The 16,933-nt window shown below is 42.6% G+C and overlaps 1 protein-coding gene across 8 annotated transcripts in view; it reads left to right on the forward strand.

The window, feature by feature from the left end:
* Positions 1-696: 696 nt before the first annotated feature.
* The window catches only part of PPM1B (protein phosphatase, Mg2+/Mn2+ dependent 1B), a 42,462-nt gene continuing 26,225 nt past the window's right edge, over positions 697-16,933 (forward strand). For 2 of the 8 annotated variants that reach the window (XM_083733713.1, XM_083733709.1), the window contains exons 1-2: positions 1,203-1,613; positions 15,492-15,628. The gene's annotated coding sequence lies outside the window, so the exon portion shown is untranslated. Of the gene's footprint in view, positions 833-1,202; positions 1,614-1,702; positions 1,926-15,491; positions 15,629-16,933 lie in introns of those variants that run through there. The other 6 variants (XM_083733711.1, XM_083733708.1, XM_083733710.1 and 3 more) reach the window with 6 other exon arrangements.

Here is a 16,933-nt window from a genome sequence, read left to right on the forward strand (position 1 = left end):
AACGACTAAACAACAACAAATGGCAATCCTAGGTCAGGGCCGACCCGCCCATGAGGCAAGCGGTGGCCTCGGGCAGCAGGATCAATGGCCCAGTGGACCCCAACATATAGCTTTATTCCTCTCTTGTTCCTGGTGTAGATCTGCACTCACCCCTTCTTCCCCACAGGGGAGGAGGGGCGCCATTTTGCAGTTTGCTTTGCCTCAGGTGCCAAAATCCCTTGGGAAGACGCTTGTAGAGATGCTAAAGCATCTCCCCCAGCTGAAGTCCTGTCACTTCCTAGGCAGCAGTAGGCCTCCTTGCGAACGGGCTGCAGTTATAACCTCTCAGGGAGGGAGCATGTCTGTTATGTATTATGTATGTGTAAAGTTGCACTGTGAACCTGTGTGCCTCCGAAGGCGCCGCAAATACAGACCAGCTCGGCTTCTCCTCAGCCTTTGCACGCCCTTTGCGCGTTCTTACCTAAAGACCTTTTTAAACCTTTCCTATTGGTTAGCGATGATGTAATACGACAGAACATACGGGCATTTCTCTCTCTGTTCTCTCCCCCCCCCCACCACTCCGCCGTCCTTCCCGTTCCTGGTAAGTACTGGAGAGAAGGCCGCTCCAGCGCTCAGCCAATCACAGCGTATAAGGTCTATTGTGGCCTTGGGGGGGTGGAATAGGGAAGGGCTACTTGCTCGGTTGCTTTTCAAACACCGCCTTCGTTCTCATACCCCGCCCTCCTCCCCCCAATCGATGCGCAGGGATTCACGCCTGCGTCCTTGGCTATTTGAGAAGCTTATTATGAAGGACGCGGAAGCTGGCGAAGATAGGCAACTTTCGCAGCCAATAGTAAGAATGGAACAATGGAGGTGGAGGGGAAATAGGAGGAAGTTAGCGTTTGGTAAGAGAAAGGAGCAGGGAGGGGCGGGAGAAGAAGTTAATTGGCACTTACTTCGACCAGTGACATTCCATACTGCATAGCCTATGTTTTTTTTAAAAAAATATTGCGCATAGGTGAGGACGGCGAGCTTGGCAGACTTGATTGGCAACGACAGCAGCCAATAGGTACAAAGCTGAGACAGAGGCGTACACCCAACGGGCATTTGTGGAAATAAGCTGGCGAATAAGTGGCAAGCGAGCGAACCAATGGACGACCAAGAAGCGAGAACCTGACAGGCAGGAAACCCAATGGGGATGCGAGCCGAGGGCCGCGCATTGAATGACGGCCTCTGCGGCCAATGGCAGGGAGCTTCTCACCCTTCTCTTTTGCGTGTGCGTGCCGGCAGGACCGAATCCACTTTGAGGCACTTGTGTGAAGGGAGGGGGCGCTCTTCCCCTCCCCCCGCCCGGTGCATTCTGACGTTGCGCGGCGGGGAGGGACGGCCCATTAGCGGCCGCTGGGACGGGGGCTCCCAACATGTCCGTGCTGCTGGCTGCGCTCGGACTGCCACAGCGGACGACCGCGAAGGGAGAGGCCGTTGCGTGAGGCGGAGGCGGGAGAGACGGCTGCTGCTGCTGCTCCTCGAGCTGTGGCCTAACCTCAACCCTAGTCGGGAGAGACGGAGGCCGCCTGCGCGCGCGGGCAACGGGGGGGGGGGCTTCTAACCGAGCGGCGAGCTTGAGGCGCCAGGTACAGGCCCAGGCCGGTTCCGCCTGAGGGAAAGCGGGGGAGGGGAAGGGAGGGGAGAGGCTGGCGGCGAGGAGGAGGAGGAGGAGGACGGGGCCTCGTCAGGCAGCAGGCCTCGAGCGCGGGTTGGCTGCGGGAGGAGGGCGGGAAGAGGGCGGCTTGGGCTCGGGCCTTCACTCGGGGGTTAGGCCTGCGCTGGCGTTACGGGCGGCATCGGCGGGGGCTTCTGCGTACTGCGTAGTTCGGAGCGGGAGGGGCGAGGCGAGGCGGCCGAGGAGGAATGGCTGGATTTGTGGCTGCGTTGTAAGACTCCGGGTAAGAGGAGGGAGCGGGGAGAAGAGAAGGGGAGCGAGGAGGAGGAGATCCGACGGTCGTTGGTCGGGGTGGCGGGATGGAAACGGGTGGCTGGGCGGGCGGCAGCAGGGGGGGGGGGAGGACCTCTTCGTCTCGCGTCTCATGGCAGATCGGGCTGAGTGGGAGGGGAGGGAGGAGCTGCTGCCGCTTCTGCTTCGGGCCTCGGTGTGGGATGTTCAATTTGGGATTGGGCGTGGAGTCGGGCTGTTGAAAAAGGAGAGAGGCCTGAGCTTGATAGGGGAGAGGTTGGGATGCCGACTGGGGAGGGAGATGGGGGGACGACGACGGTCTCCTCGCCATTGTCTGAGTTAACTCCGGGAAGGAGAGAGGCCTGCATTGACGGCGATCTCCCCATCCTACCCTCCCAAACACCACTGTTTAAGGCCCCGTTATTTAGTTCCCGGCCACGATCCCAAAACACACTGCAATGGGGTGTTTTTTAGAATTCACTCCTCCTTCAGCCTGCTTAAAAAATAAATAAATAAAAATGTTGTTAGCACCCATGTCCAAACGCCTGAAAGTTTTGGACTTGGTGCAGACCGTTAAGATTAGCTGAAGTGGGCAGTTTTTCGTGTTAATGTGCTTTCTGCACCGTATGAGGCTAACCTTTTCTTTTGCGGAAAGGACCTGGCTTCTTGGGTTACCAGTGACATACGCTGGTTATAGTTTCGATCCTGACCATGTCAGATGTAGCAATGGGAAGTATCAGTGGGGGATACTTGTGCCTGTAGGTGACTGACCTGGGGTTAAAGTTCTGACTCGGCTTATGAAATTTGTTGGCTGATTTAGTCTTCACTATATTCATATAAATAATAGTTACTTACGTGTTAAAAGTGAAAACATAGTATAAGTATGTTTTAAGGAAGGCACTCTGTAGGCTTACATCATGTTCCACTTATTTGAAGATAGGTCAAGTGAAAGGTGCAGGATTTTGGATTTGGGTCAGGGTTGAAAAACTAGTGTGGATTGAAAATTAGGAGTTGGATTTAAATTATGCTCAGCTATGAGAATTGCTTAGGTTAAAGAATGTAGTCCAAACCTACAAGATTAGTAAAGGACTGGAGTATATTTAAAATGCCCTGAGACTGTGGGCTTTTTGGGGGCTGGGGAATTATCATTGCACTTGTATGCCTTTTTTAGCAGTAGAGGATGGAGGCATCAAGTATTGCAGGCCTACATTAGTTGTATGAATGTTAAGATATTAGGTCAGGAATATGACCTGTGAATCTGTTTATTTGCTCTGTATAGAGAGGTGCATTTCGTACATGGAGCCATCTTAATGGAAGCTCTTGTAGAACAAACTAGGGAGTAAGCCAAAACACTTAGGTTTTTGTGCAAACATCCTTCATATCATTGTGAATGTAGGTCCAGTGCTGGATGACTAGAATCCTGTCCCCACAGGATAACATAACCTGGGTGAAGAGTGGGTAAAAAAATTGAATAAAGTATAATAGATGGGGACCTGCCACAGAAAGGATGAACTGAGTGCATTTGCCTGTTGGACCTTTTTAAACTCTTGGTGTAGGGTTGTTTTGGGTATCTCGCCATATGTAAAACCGTCAATGGCTATGAAGCATCTTTGTGGCTTGACCTACAATTAGATTGTGACAGGTAGCAAACACTTTTAGACAGTCACATGTGCCGTGGCTTCTACTCAGAACTTGGGTGCATGCCCAGCTGTTAAGCACTCTTTTGCTCTTTACTGGAGGCCCACTTTGAGCAAGGTAGAGGACCAGCTTCCCCTTCCACTGGTATACTGCTAGCACAACCCATTACCCCATTGACTATCATTCAACACATCAGTTTTCCTTCTTGAGTGAACAGTACCACTCGGATTTGACCTCAGTGATCCTTTAGTTGCTAATTTCCTACTCTACTGGCTCCCTAAGGGTTAGGACAAGGTTCTAACATCATGCACTTATGCACTATTTGGTATGTGGAGGAATGGCTGTGTAACTCACCACAGCTGACAAGTTTGTTTTAAGAGAATAGCCATGATCCACTTGGCCATGTTGAGCTTTATGTTCCACTGTTTATGTTTTTTAAGTCTGTGCAGGGCTGAATATATCATCAGTAGAGGATGCGCCTGGTTGCGTGGAGGCAATTTTTGGTTGACACACCTGATAAACCTACTTTTAAAGTGGACAATAAACTGCAGTAGCAGTAGTAGTAGTAATAGACTGCTCTCTTATTGATCAGTATGGGAAATATGTGTTAGCAGTTAACAGGTCACTATATGGAAATATGCATTTGGAAAGACAGGAAGTGCAATTTTCCATGGAACAGGAATATTTGGGAAAGGTTGCTAAAGAGGTGAAGACTAGTTTTTAATTAAACAACTTGGCTTTAATGTTTTCAGACATTTTGATTAAGAGTGTTCAGCTTAGCCATGGAAAGCCAGGCTCAAATCGCTGCTCATGTCTGGTGGCTTTTGCTAAATTATGGTTTATCAGCTACCTCCCCAGGTTTTTAAAAACAGTCACTAACCAACATCTCCCACTTTGTAGATTGTATGGCTCCCTCCTTTGTGATTTGTCTCTGTGGTCATGGGCTGCAGGAAACAGGCCCATGGGTTAACACTGCTGGGGTAACTGCTGCTATTCCGGTATTCACCTTCAACTGAAATTGGGTAAGGGTAACAGGCTTAGGCAAAGTTATTTACCAAGCCTGCCTAATCCTTCCCCTTGCTGCCAGCTGTGCACGCCCCCTTCCTCAGTTGCTTGTTACTACTACTATAGATTTCTAGCTGTAAATGGATAGGAGAGGCTGTTCTACACAATCATGGTAGCACTGTTGTTTTTTCTATTATTTTTCTATTCTTTTCTATTTTGTGTACTCCTTCCATAATGGAAAGTTGAGAAATATAGGCAGACTAAGCTGCATAGCTTTTTCCACCTGGGCGGGGGGGAGATCATTGCAATGGAAGTGAGAAGAAAATTCTAACAATTGTCCATTTATGTGGTGCAGTTGATGTGCCCTAAACAAGCAGGTAACTGGGGATCTGTAGCTATATGTTTAGGCCTGAGTTATCCTAGTGCTGGTTCTTACCTGGGAAATCCTGAAAACTTAGGTCTTACACTGACTTTAAAACTAAGGGTCCAGGATTCATGTCTGTGTTCAGCTGAGCTTGTGCTTTTTTCACTTCAGCCTGGATAGCTCAGTGGGTTAGAGTGTACAATGGTACCTCCGGTTACGAACTTAATTCGTTCCGGAGGTCCGTTCTTAAGCCGAAACTGTTCTTAACATGCGGCATGCTTTCGTTAATGGAGCTCGTTACCCGAAGCATTTGTAAGGAGGATGATACATAACCCGAGGTTCCACTGGAGTGCTGATAATGCCACGGTTGCTGCATATTTGGGTTGGACTAGATGATCCTCAGGGTCCCTTCCAACTCTTTTGAATCCATGAACCATCCTGATAATATGTGTGAATATTATATAGATACATGGATGTGGACAAGAAGAATGTGGCTACTCTCCAGCAATGAAAGTCAATTGCTGTGGAGTTCTGCCAAAGCCTAAGTACTATCTTGACCATTTTAGCGCTTATGAATGTTTTATCTTTTAAGCAGAGGGAAAATTGAAATGGCTCAGAAGCTTGGTTCCTTCCAACCCCTTCCATCCCTCAGCCTTGAACCCTAACATACATTTTCTCTCCTCCCAACCACTTCAAACCTTCTTTACTTAGTGACCAATGTTAAGGGTGAAGTTATTTTTAGCTCCATGTTTAATAAATTTTGTACTTCATCTGTATCCTTTAAAAGCATTGCCAAGTTCTCAGAGCCTAAAGGCTAAGTATCAGTTTTAATTCAGTGTTGATTAATATTATTCATTGAAAGCTACTGAAAGTAGATGGCCCATTGTTCAGTCATCCTTTAATCTATGCAGTCTTTGCCTGTTTTTTGTGGTTGAAATTGAGATTGCAAGCTCCTTGGTGTAGAGACCTGTGCCTTGCTTATATTACTCTATAAAGCACAATATGCTTTGGATTATAAATAATAGAAATACCTTCCAGTGTTTCAAAGAGGTTCAGGCTTTGGCAAGTCTCCATGTGAAATACCGTATTTTTCGCCCTATAGGACGCACCGGCCAATAGGACGCACCTAGATGGGGGGGGGAGAGAATAAAGGGAAAAAATTATTTCCCCAGCCCCCAGAATGGGACCCAGAGCCATGCTGAAAGCTGCATGCAGCTTTGGCATCGCTCTGGGAGCTTGCAGGGCTGGGGGAGGGGGAAGCCAGAGCTTCCCCCTCCCCCAGCCCCCAGAACGAGACCCAGAGCCATGCCGAAGCTGTGTGCAGCTTTGGCATTGCTCTGGGAGCTTGCGGGACAAGTCGGGGGACAGCGGGATGGCGGCGTTCCGCCTCCCCGCTGTCCCCCGAGCTTGTGGGGCTGGCGGCGGGGCTCTCTGAAGCCCGGAGAGCGAGAGGGGTCTGTGCGCACCGACCCCTCTCGCTCTCCAGGCTTCAGTGAAAGCCTGCATTCGCCCCATAGGACATACACACATTTCCCCTTCATTTTTGGAGGGGGAAAAGTGCGTCCTATAGGGCGAAAAATACGGAAAGTTGTGTAATGAATGCATGACATACAATACCTAGTAAATGTACCAGTTGAAATTTTTAGTGGACTAGTAAATACATTTGCATAAGTAGCTTATATATAAAGTGGGCCAGAAATATGACAGATTCTGTGGTCCTTTGGTGATTTCAGTTGACCACTTGCAGTGTGATATCTATCCTCATGGCGAGGAAAGTGCTTTGTGGTTCTGTTATCCTGCTTTCCATGTGTTAATAATGCTTGCATTACAGCTTGGCCAGATGCTAAACAAATTCAGTTTACCATGTAGTTGCAACCATGATACAATAAATGGTAAATGAAAACACTATGTGTAGTAGTTGGAGAGTAGAGGTGAACTTTGAATAAAATATATGCTAAATATATTAATAGGAATTGGACAGTTGGGAAGGTAAGTAAAAAGTAAAAGCCTGTTCTCATATTCATAAAGTTCTAGCCTGAATATTAAGAAGCATTTTCAAATATTGAGACACTTGGCCACGCATTGAAATTTGGCTAAATATTAGGGAGCAACATGGTATGTATAGTATTTGACTTGAAATATGAGAAGTCATCAATAATAAAATCATATGTATTTATAGCCATAGACCTAGCTTGCACATAATATTTAGCCATGATTTGTTTAACAAACCACTAGTTAACCACAAATTGTCAAACAAACCCGATTCTCCAAAGTCTGATTTGTTTTCTGCCTGCTATTGCCTCATGCCTTTGTAGGTTGGGGTGGCCATGGTTCACGAAGGATGTTAGGTTCATGCATAACATAATAGGCTATAGTTAAAGCAAGCCATAAGCCAGCAGAAGACTGTGGCTGCAGATCTTGTAACAAGCTATGATTTAGCAGTATGTGCTAACCAGGCCATATTCTGTATTTGAGCAATATTTTGGAGAACTGTATATGAAACTTGGCATGGAAGAACGGTTAAATTAACTGAGTTGCATGGAACAGTGGGCTGATATGTAGTCTGCCTTTCCAAATCTTTTGGAAATTTATACAACTTAGTTCTCTAAGTGTGTGTGTGTGTGTGGTGGAATGATTTTTCTGCTGATCTTTGTGTAATATATTTATACACCACCTTTCCAGCAAGGAGCTCAAGCTGATATACATGGCTCTTCGCATCTCCATTTTATCCTTGCAGCAACCCAGTGAGGTAGGCTAAGCTAAGAAAAGGTGGCTGGTCCAAAGTTACCCATTGAGCTTTATGGCTGATTGGAAATTTGAACCTGGATCTTCTACGCCCTAGTCTAACTGGCCCTACCATTGTTTTCCAATATCTGGTAACAGGGTGACATTTAATTCATAGCTAGCTAGTTAAAGGCGGCAGCGGGGGAAGGAATCCAATCTTCTCTTTAAAGATTGCTTCTTGTTGAAATCTTCTGCAGGCTCTTTGTCTTTTACCTCTCACCAGTGGTTCAGCTTCATTCTAGATTGTGCGATAAAGAGTCAGTTGTGGTATTTTCTAATATGGCAGAAGTACTACTATTTTAGCACTCTTCTCAGCCTTCTAACCTATGATAGAATGTGGAGTCTGAACATAAAAATCTATAGCAACTAGGATATATATGTGACCTAAGAGGTTAAAATGATGGAGTCTAAAAAAGGAGAATAATATTAATGAAGAGCAAAACAAGGGATTTTGTGAAGAATTTGGCACAACTGAAAACATATGAGATATACTCTTGACTGTATTTGGGTTATAATGATTGTAAAACTTTCTGATGTTAAGACTATATAATTAATAATAAAGAAAATATATGGGGGGGGGATCCATAGCAGCTAACATCTCATCCTGTTTGCAAATAGAGTCCCCAGGTTCTGACTTCTTAACTAATTAATGCCTTATATAGGATCTTGCTCCAAGTGTTCCAGCCACTTACTGGATTGTGCCAATAGTTTTGTTGTGAAATAGTCTTCTACTGTTCCGTTAATAATGCTAAATCATTGTCCGTTATCTTCCCCAATCTCATAGTGGCCTAGCTTCTGCTGCGCCATAACTCCTGGTAAACCTGCTTATTGCTCTCTTCAGCTTCACCATGTGAAAGCTTTGGAAGCCAGCTTTATTTGTAAATGTGGTTTTTGCAAGTACCTTAATAGTAAAGTATAGCAAATGAGGTGTGGACCAGATGTGTTCATAGACTTAAATATCAGAATCTAATCTGGGTTAATCTGTCACAAATTGCTTGGAATAAACTTTGGGATTTTGTTTTTTGTTATGCAATGCCAATTTCATCAATTTCCAAGTCAAGGAAAATAATTGTATTTTTCACTACACTGCCCTTGTTCAGCTATCTGCATTACTGAATTTGTAATATTGTTATATACCTTTCATGCTTTGGATTATTTGATGATTTTTGCAACTATGAGTTCTGATATGAACTCTAAAGTGAACTTGTTAGTTCGACATCACAAGGACATTTCTATTTGCTTAAGTGAGAGAGAGAAAAAGTCAGGTCTGTACTGTCAGTTGAAGAGAATGGATTTTTTTGGCACACAAGAGACTAGGTGAGAACTAGAACAGCTGTTAGGTCTCTAATATGTTTGGAAATTGAGAATTTGACTGCTTCCAATTATACTGCATACTGTCATGTAGTGACATTTACATAAAATACTGCATGTTTCCTGACTGGCCCTTTGCCTGCTATAGGCATCATCCTGTATACAGTCTTTGGGCTACTTTATCATTTACCCAATGTAGATGACAATGCATCATTTTATTGTGATCCTGTTTCTGATAATGCTGCTGCCTATTTAAAGAGGTTTTATGAAAGCTCATAATGCAGGTTAAAAAATACAAATTAAATATGTAGCTTAGTAATGGCAATAGTGTGTTAATAAATGTGTATTAATAAACACTTGGGTGTACTTAAATAAAAAAAAGTCAGTGTATATTTAATGCATGGATCTGGGACAGCTTATGCTGGAAACAGTCAGGTTTATAAACGTGCTCCAAAGCATCCGAAGAACATGTGCAGGGGCTTTGGAGGCACTTGAAAAAAGTAAGCTTCTGGTTGCTTCTAAGTACAATAGAGCTCATTTTATTGTGTATACTATTAAGTCAAAATCACTATTTTAATATTGAAATGACAATTATAACTTTTTTTTTAACATCAACACTTCAGACCTGTATAATTGCAGGTAGGTGCTTATTTAGCCAAAATAACACCATCCATGCACAACAGGAGAGATCAGCAGGCTTGGGGGAATTAAAAGAAATATAACCTCCTGCACCAAAGCTCTAGAAAAAAAATTGAAAGAAGAAAAACCTCAAAAGGGCCCAGTGAGGACTGAGCCACAGAAGACTCACTGGCTGGGGGAGGGGAAGCGGATAGACTGGTGATCTTTAGAAAGATGCTGTATTTCTAAGTGAATGGTATGGTAGGAAAGGATTTGTATGCTTCCAGGTCAACCTGTAAGTGAAATTTTAGATATGTTGAGGTCACAAGTTACTAGACCTGTGAAGTGAATTTTTTTCATCCCACCCCTTTTTCTTAAAAACTTAATCAAAACCCACTACTTGAGTTTGTGCTAGAATGAGGGGATCTAAAGTCTATTAGAAATCAAATCTCTCTGCTTGGCGCCAAACAACAACAACAAAAACTCAAAGGATAAACCCTTATTGCATATTGAAACACCACCACTAAAAGGAATAATTAAGTAATATATTTATATTTACAGTATCTGAATGAAGAACAAAAATAAAATACAGAACGCATGCATCCTCCTGGCTCTGACTTTGTATTTAACATAATCACAGAAGTGGGTAGTCAGTAACCTTGTATGTTTTGAGTCTTTTGATTGGATCCATGTGGTGTTCCCACTGTACCACTTGCTCTTCTTCCCACCAACAGAACTCAGATTCTCTGATAAAAAGATAACTTTGCAGATCTCTCCCTACCATATTATTTTCCTTTAACATCAGACTAATTTCCCATCATATTCCAGTAGACTTTGCAACTACTGTAAAACTGTTCTGAATGCATATGTGGCTCAGCCACTTCTCTAACAAAATACTGGGAGGATGGATTTGCATAGTAACTAGGTGCTAGTCCTAAGTTGAACTGTTTTCTTAGCAGTTGAATCTAGGAGGGGTGCTTTTGGCTAACTTCGGTGCATAAGTAGAGTACTTTGTTCAAATTCCACCCCCACCCCAGATAAGAACTTTACAAAGATTGCTTGTTAGGTGAACAGTCATTTCAAAACATGGACAGTTTTCTAGCACTGTTGGTTTGACGTTGGACCTTCTGTACTAAACAAGGATTGAACAGCAGCAGTAAAAAATAACAAAATTCTGACTTTTCCTTATCTGTCTATTGAAAACTTCTTGCCTTAGACCACTGTATCCCTTATCTGGGCTATATTATTGAGCACTAGGCCTAAATTGTAAGCTGTTGTGGAAAGTCATATTAAAGAATTTCATGAAATTTAAAGGAACTGTTTTGGTGGTGTTATATTAATCACTTGTTGAATTTCCATTATAAAATGTTTTGCCTTTTTAATAGCCAACTCAGTTCTCCTTGTGCTGGTCCTTATATAGCCAAAACGGCACCATTTGCATATGAGGGGGATTCCTAAAGTTTGCAGAATTGCAGTTCTTTTTTTAAATGAAAAAAGCACACATTTGGCTCTAAATAGTAAATCACAGTATTATGGAAGCATAGTGGTATCCATGGTATCTGGATGATGGGTTCAAGCCCTCAGGCAGTCATGAAGCTTTACTGCATGACTTTTGGCCTTTCACTGTTACTTGGCCTAGTGTTAGCAGAGGTGCTAGGCATGTACAACAACAAATTTTAGTGGAAAAATTCTGAGTTATGAATAGATTGAAGTCTTACTATTTCACATGTTTCTTCAGCAGAGAAGATAAAACTGAAACCATTTCAGCAACACCTTACTTTAGGTGTGATTACACCTGTAATCACTATTCCTAAAGAGAAACAATGTCTGAAGTAAAATTTTAATGAGATAACTTTGACAGTGCTGCTATTCAGTTTGTTTAGAACCTGACATGGTTCTTGTTGTCAGAGCTCTCCTTTCAAGATGCCATGACATAAGGCTAAATCACTTTGCAGACCTAGAGCTGTAGTTGTGCAAGGTGCAAGAGGGGGGGGGGACAGAATGTGGAGAATGGACACCTATGATGAAAAGATGCTAATAATAAAGGACCTGCTCAGGCAACAAATAGTTGAGGATGATAGTTGCAAGAGGAAGAGTGCAGCTAGCGTTACACCTCTTTTCTCAGATTCTTCACAGATTCCCCCCTCCCCCCCAAAAAAATCTGGGTGCATGTACCAGGAGCTACACTGTAGCTAGAGTTAAAGATGATAGAACAAAGAACCAAAGGTAGAGTTTGCAGGGGTAGAGGATGAAGAACTCTTATCTCCTTAATTGAGCTACCAGCTGTGGTTTCTCTATAGATGACCCATAGTTCAATCATGTGAATTATAGGACTCACGTAAAACTGCATGCACTTAGGAAATGAATTGGAAGTGCATCTACTCTTGGCCCTGGCCCCTGGCCCTATATGCACTGCTGGTTAAATGCAAATATCCCCTTTATATTGTGTTGGGGGTACAGCCAGAAAACAAGTGGCAGGTCACACGATGGCTGGAACCAGATCCTAGCTACCAATCTGTGTGAAAGATAATTGTCTCTGGCAGTTTTCTCAGTTGGTGAATCCTTAAACTTCAGGTGAGGTTAGGATACACATAGAATATAGGTTGGGGGTCTGGGGCTTGTAGAATCAGGACCTATCCTGAGGAGGGAAGGAACACCTGCACTTACTTATAAATTAAGTCCTTTTGAGTGCTGATTGTTCCAGTATGTCAATTGATGGGCATAGCTATTAAGTTTAATCCCTTCTCTTACTATAGGCAGGCATCTGGTTATGAGGAGAGCTTATTTGGAGAACCCCTGGTCTTCTAGATGTTTTACTTCAACACTCATCATCCCCAGCCAGCATGGCTGATGGACAAGAATGTAATCCACCAGCATTCAGAGCAGGGGCCATCAACCTGTTTATCTGTGGGCACATTTAGGTGAGTGCTGTGGACAGCACTCCTTCTAGTCAGTTGTTTCTCCCAATTAGTGCCACCTCAAACTTCACTTTTCCAAGGCATCTCTGATCCAGTAGAAATACAGTGATACCTTGGGTTAAGTACTTAATTCATTCCAGAGGTCTGTTCTTAACCTGAAACTGTTCTTAACCTGAAGCACCACTTTAGCTAATGGGGCCTCCTGCTGCCGCTGCGCCACCGGAGCACGATTTCTGTTCTCATCCTGAAGCAAAGTTCTTAACCCGAGGTACTATTTCTGGGTTAGTGGAGTCTGTAAACTGAAGCGTATGTAACCTGAGGTACCACTGTAATCTGAACCTTGAAGAACATAAACCTTAAATAGAGTTACTCTTCCAACTTCCTCCTTCAGCTCTATGTACTTTTCAAGGGAGAAAAGATTAAGTAACCTTACCACCAAAGGGGCAGTTGGAAGGGAATGTTCTCTCAGTAGCTTTGGTAGGTACCAGGGAAAGACTTCAAGAACATCATTGGAGATAACAAATGTCTTCTTGAGAGATGGAGTTCTAAAGAAGGCAGTGGTGAAGCTTTTCAGTGGTGGAACAGACTCCCACGAGAGATGGTGGACTCTCCTTCCTTGGAGGTTTTTAAACAGCGGTTGGATGGCAATCTGTCATGGATGCTTTAGTTGCGATTCCTGTAGCTGAGATTCACTGCATTGCTACCTTGTAAGGAGTTGGGACCCTTCCAATTCTGATTCTATGATTCCTTAAAGGAGTGTTAATCGTGGACACTTAAGCATGTCGTTGTTCAGTAAAGTAGTAGTTGGACAACTCAAATCAGTGCTTGGATTATACTGATTATTTGGACCCTTTGCAGTAAGATTCAGACCTAGTTTTGGGCCAAGGTCCACCTTGGATGCCAAGGGAAGGGGTATGTGTGGGTAGGGGAGTATCACACTATTAGTTTTTTTGGACACCTGTTTGTTTTCATTAACCACGGTATCCTTTTGGACTACTTCTCAGGATTAGAACTTGACACATGGTCTTGTGGCTGTTCTGATCTTTCCAGAATCAGATGGTGGTGCTGATATACTTCTGTTCCACCCCTTGGCCATTGGGGTACTTCATTGTTGCTTCTTGTTCCCGTGTGGGTACAAGGCAAACTCAAGAGGGAGCAGATTCCTGATCCTACCAGAAGAAATAATCCTACAGCTGCTATAGTCATTGTCTTCTCTTTTAACATTAAGGCAAGGAAAGGAACACGCAAAAAGCCTGCCCAAGTGCAGCATTGTGTTTTCCCATATGAGGAAAACTGTGTTGCATTGTGGTCGTTGTGATAGGGGGTGGAGAATCATGTGAGGAAATGGATACAGAAGCAGATACTCCCCCAACATTTTTTGTAAATGAAAGCTACCGTTCAAAATATTCTTAGAACACTATGTTGGGCAAGTCTTCATTTTTTATGAATGACAGTGCATGGGAAAGCTACAAATGATTAACTCCAAGACTTTCCCTCACATAATGTATCCAGTCATACTTGTCATTGTGCAGTATATTTTACTAGTATCTCCAATTCATTGGATGGGTTCAAAACAAATATAGAATCCCTGTTGATGCCAAATCCAGATCAGCTAAGATCTTAAGGATTATAAATAGGCGATAGGCAGTGAAGAACAAGATAGCATTTAAACTGCTTATAGCGGCTTTTCTTCAACAAAAGTCATCTTCTAATATTTTGCTAAAGTTGGAATAATTAACTCTTTAAAATTGGTTCTTTTAAGTTTCTCCTGTGTATGTTCATGGCCAGGGACTACTGTGTCAAATTCTTATTGATGATACAATGATTCATATTGTCTAAATCTACAGCTTCTGACAATTCCTGAATATATCCATATTTTAAAATCAGTGCTACATGATATAAGTGTTGAAACCATTTAGTTGGTGTTCCTTCACTTTCTCTGTCATTAATAAGAGGGGAATATTTTAGTTTGATATGGGCTTCATACACTGGTAAAGATGCAGGATTGTAAAATGCAATTTCTTGTACCCACATAAATTTAAGCACAAATAACAATTAACTGCATGTGTTTTCTATTAAAAACCAGCAAGTGAACATTTATGGAAAGTGCTCAGATTATATAGAAATATCTTTTAGAACCCCAGAGGTAGTTGCATAATGTTGCAAAAAATTACCATGTTAGCCTTTACAATCACTGGCCTAACTGTTCATAAAACAGTTGTAGAAATAGTAGTTCCAGGGGTTCAGCAAGGCAGGAGTAACATATTTTTCCTCACTATAATTGTATAGTGGCAGAAGCCTGAATATGTGTTGCCAGGAGCCCGTAGTGTTTGACTAGATAAACTGTCTTAGTAATTCTCATGTTTTATGGGCCAGAAACTTGATTTCTGAACTTCCATGGCTGGCAACTCTGCAGCCTCTGGGAATCCATGGCCGGCTACTCTGAACTGTTTTTCAAGTTAGTCTTGTCAAGTTTGTTTTGTACTTATTTATTAACAGGATTAAAAGAAAAGGCTATCCTCAACCCTCAAAACTAGTTCCAATCTAGCAGTCTTGTCTAAACAGTGTTCAGATTATTAGGAATGGGATCTTCTCAACAGGCTAAATGCTTTGTTTCCATACGTCTGGTGCCAAAATGCTTGAACTAGTCAATGAAGTAAATTTTCAGGCTTTATTGTAGAGTAAATCAACCCTGTAAGTGGTCACTTTATAGAGCAAATAGAGTTCTGACTGACAGACTTTTCTAAAGCTCAGCGTTATGTTAAGCACAGTATAAATGGATAAACAATTCCTGGTTTTGTATGTGTTTCTGAAGCATGTACTATAAGAAGAGTGACATAAGGGCATTTTACTACATTCTTAGTTTCCTAGTTTCGTTGTATAATCTAGAGGTACTAATTACTACTACTTTTTCTCTTAGGAAATTCCGAGTTAAAATAAATGTTGCATCCTGCATTATCTGAAGCCTTTCAAGCTTAATCAGTTCCTGTTGGCTGAAGGAATGTAAACCCTAAGGTTTTAGATCTGTGCAAAAATTGGCAGAGCTGCAGTTGACAGGTAAATACTGTTTTTACTGTAGATGCAGTGCAGTGAAACACATAATTGGTCTCTCTACATATTGAAACCATATTCATTAATAACATTTATTTGTTTAGAATAGATACCTGATAAAAAAATCCATTTCCTTTTAAACATCCATTATATCTGTGATCCTTCATTTTCAGGCTGTTAAATGGAGGTCAGCTAGTGGTATGCCTTTAGTAGTAGCAGCTTACAATTTCTGTAATCAAATATAGGGCACCGTTAGCTGGCTTGTGACACATTTAAGTATATTCTCTTACATGCATATATTCATTATGAAGTTGCCCAGCACTGCTTTAGAGATTTTTTCATGCCTTATTCCTGTGCACTACAAATCCTGTTCCCTAGAGCTAAAGTTGGCAGTTCTAGGCAACAAGCAATTCCTGGATTTAGACTATCAGAAATGTTGGAAAGAAATAAAATAAAAGTGTACTTGCAGACATCTGTATATCCAAATGTCTATAGCTATGCTCTGCCTACACTGTCAAGAGGCAATATGCCTCTAGATACCAGTTACTGGGATTCTCAGGTCTGTGGAGTGCTGTTGCACTAAAAGTCCTGATTGCAGAGCCATTTCGTTTGCCTCTGATAACAGGATTCTAGGCTAGTTGGGCCATTAGCCTGATCCAGGAGTGTCTAATCAAACTATTATCTAGATCCATGCTACATTGTTAAATTGTTTGTGTTCTCATAATCCAGTGTCCTCCAGTGTGGGTGCCACTATTGGCCATATGCTTCATGGTATGTGGCCAGAACTGTTGGGAAGACTCATCCCACATACACTGTAGCCCCGTAGAATTGATAACAAGTTGCAAAATATAACTTGATTGTGGTATCCTTTCTAATTGTGATTACTTCCCTAAAGTTTTATTGATACTCAACTTGCTGAATAAGATGGTTGGCAAAGTTCTCTCTCCATTATTCAGAATCATTAGTGAAACCTCAGACTTGCCCCTCTTAAAGCATTGTTTGCCATTGTATCTGAACTGAAAAGTTGTGATTTGCCTTTGACCTCCAAAGCAGGGTGGCATTCCTTAGTTTGGAGGGCAAGGGAAATCAGTTTGCTCGTTCAGGTAGAATGGTAAATTGGTTTGCCTAAAAAAGAAAAGGAACCAACAAAGCAGACCATGTAGTAAGGGTAGCTTGTTGGCATAAGGCTCATTCCCCAAACAGCAAACCAGATTACATGTGAAATGACCCGTTGGTACTAGCTCACAGTTACCTGTTCATAAATGAAAGTAATAGTTTATCTCATATATGTGTTCTGAACTGAAATGCTTA

The sequence above is a fragment of the Podarcis gaigeae genome, assembly GCF_964106915.1.
Source record: "Podarcis gaigeae genome assembly, chromosome: 3".
NCBI classification, from domain to species: domain Eukaryota; kingdom Metazoa; phylum Chordata; class Lepidosauria; order Squamata; family Lacertidae; genus Podarcis; species Podarcis gaigeae.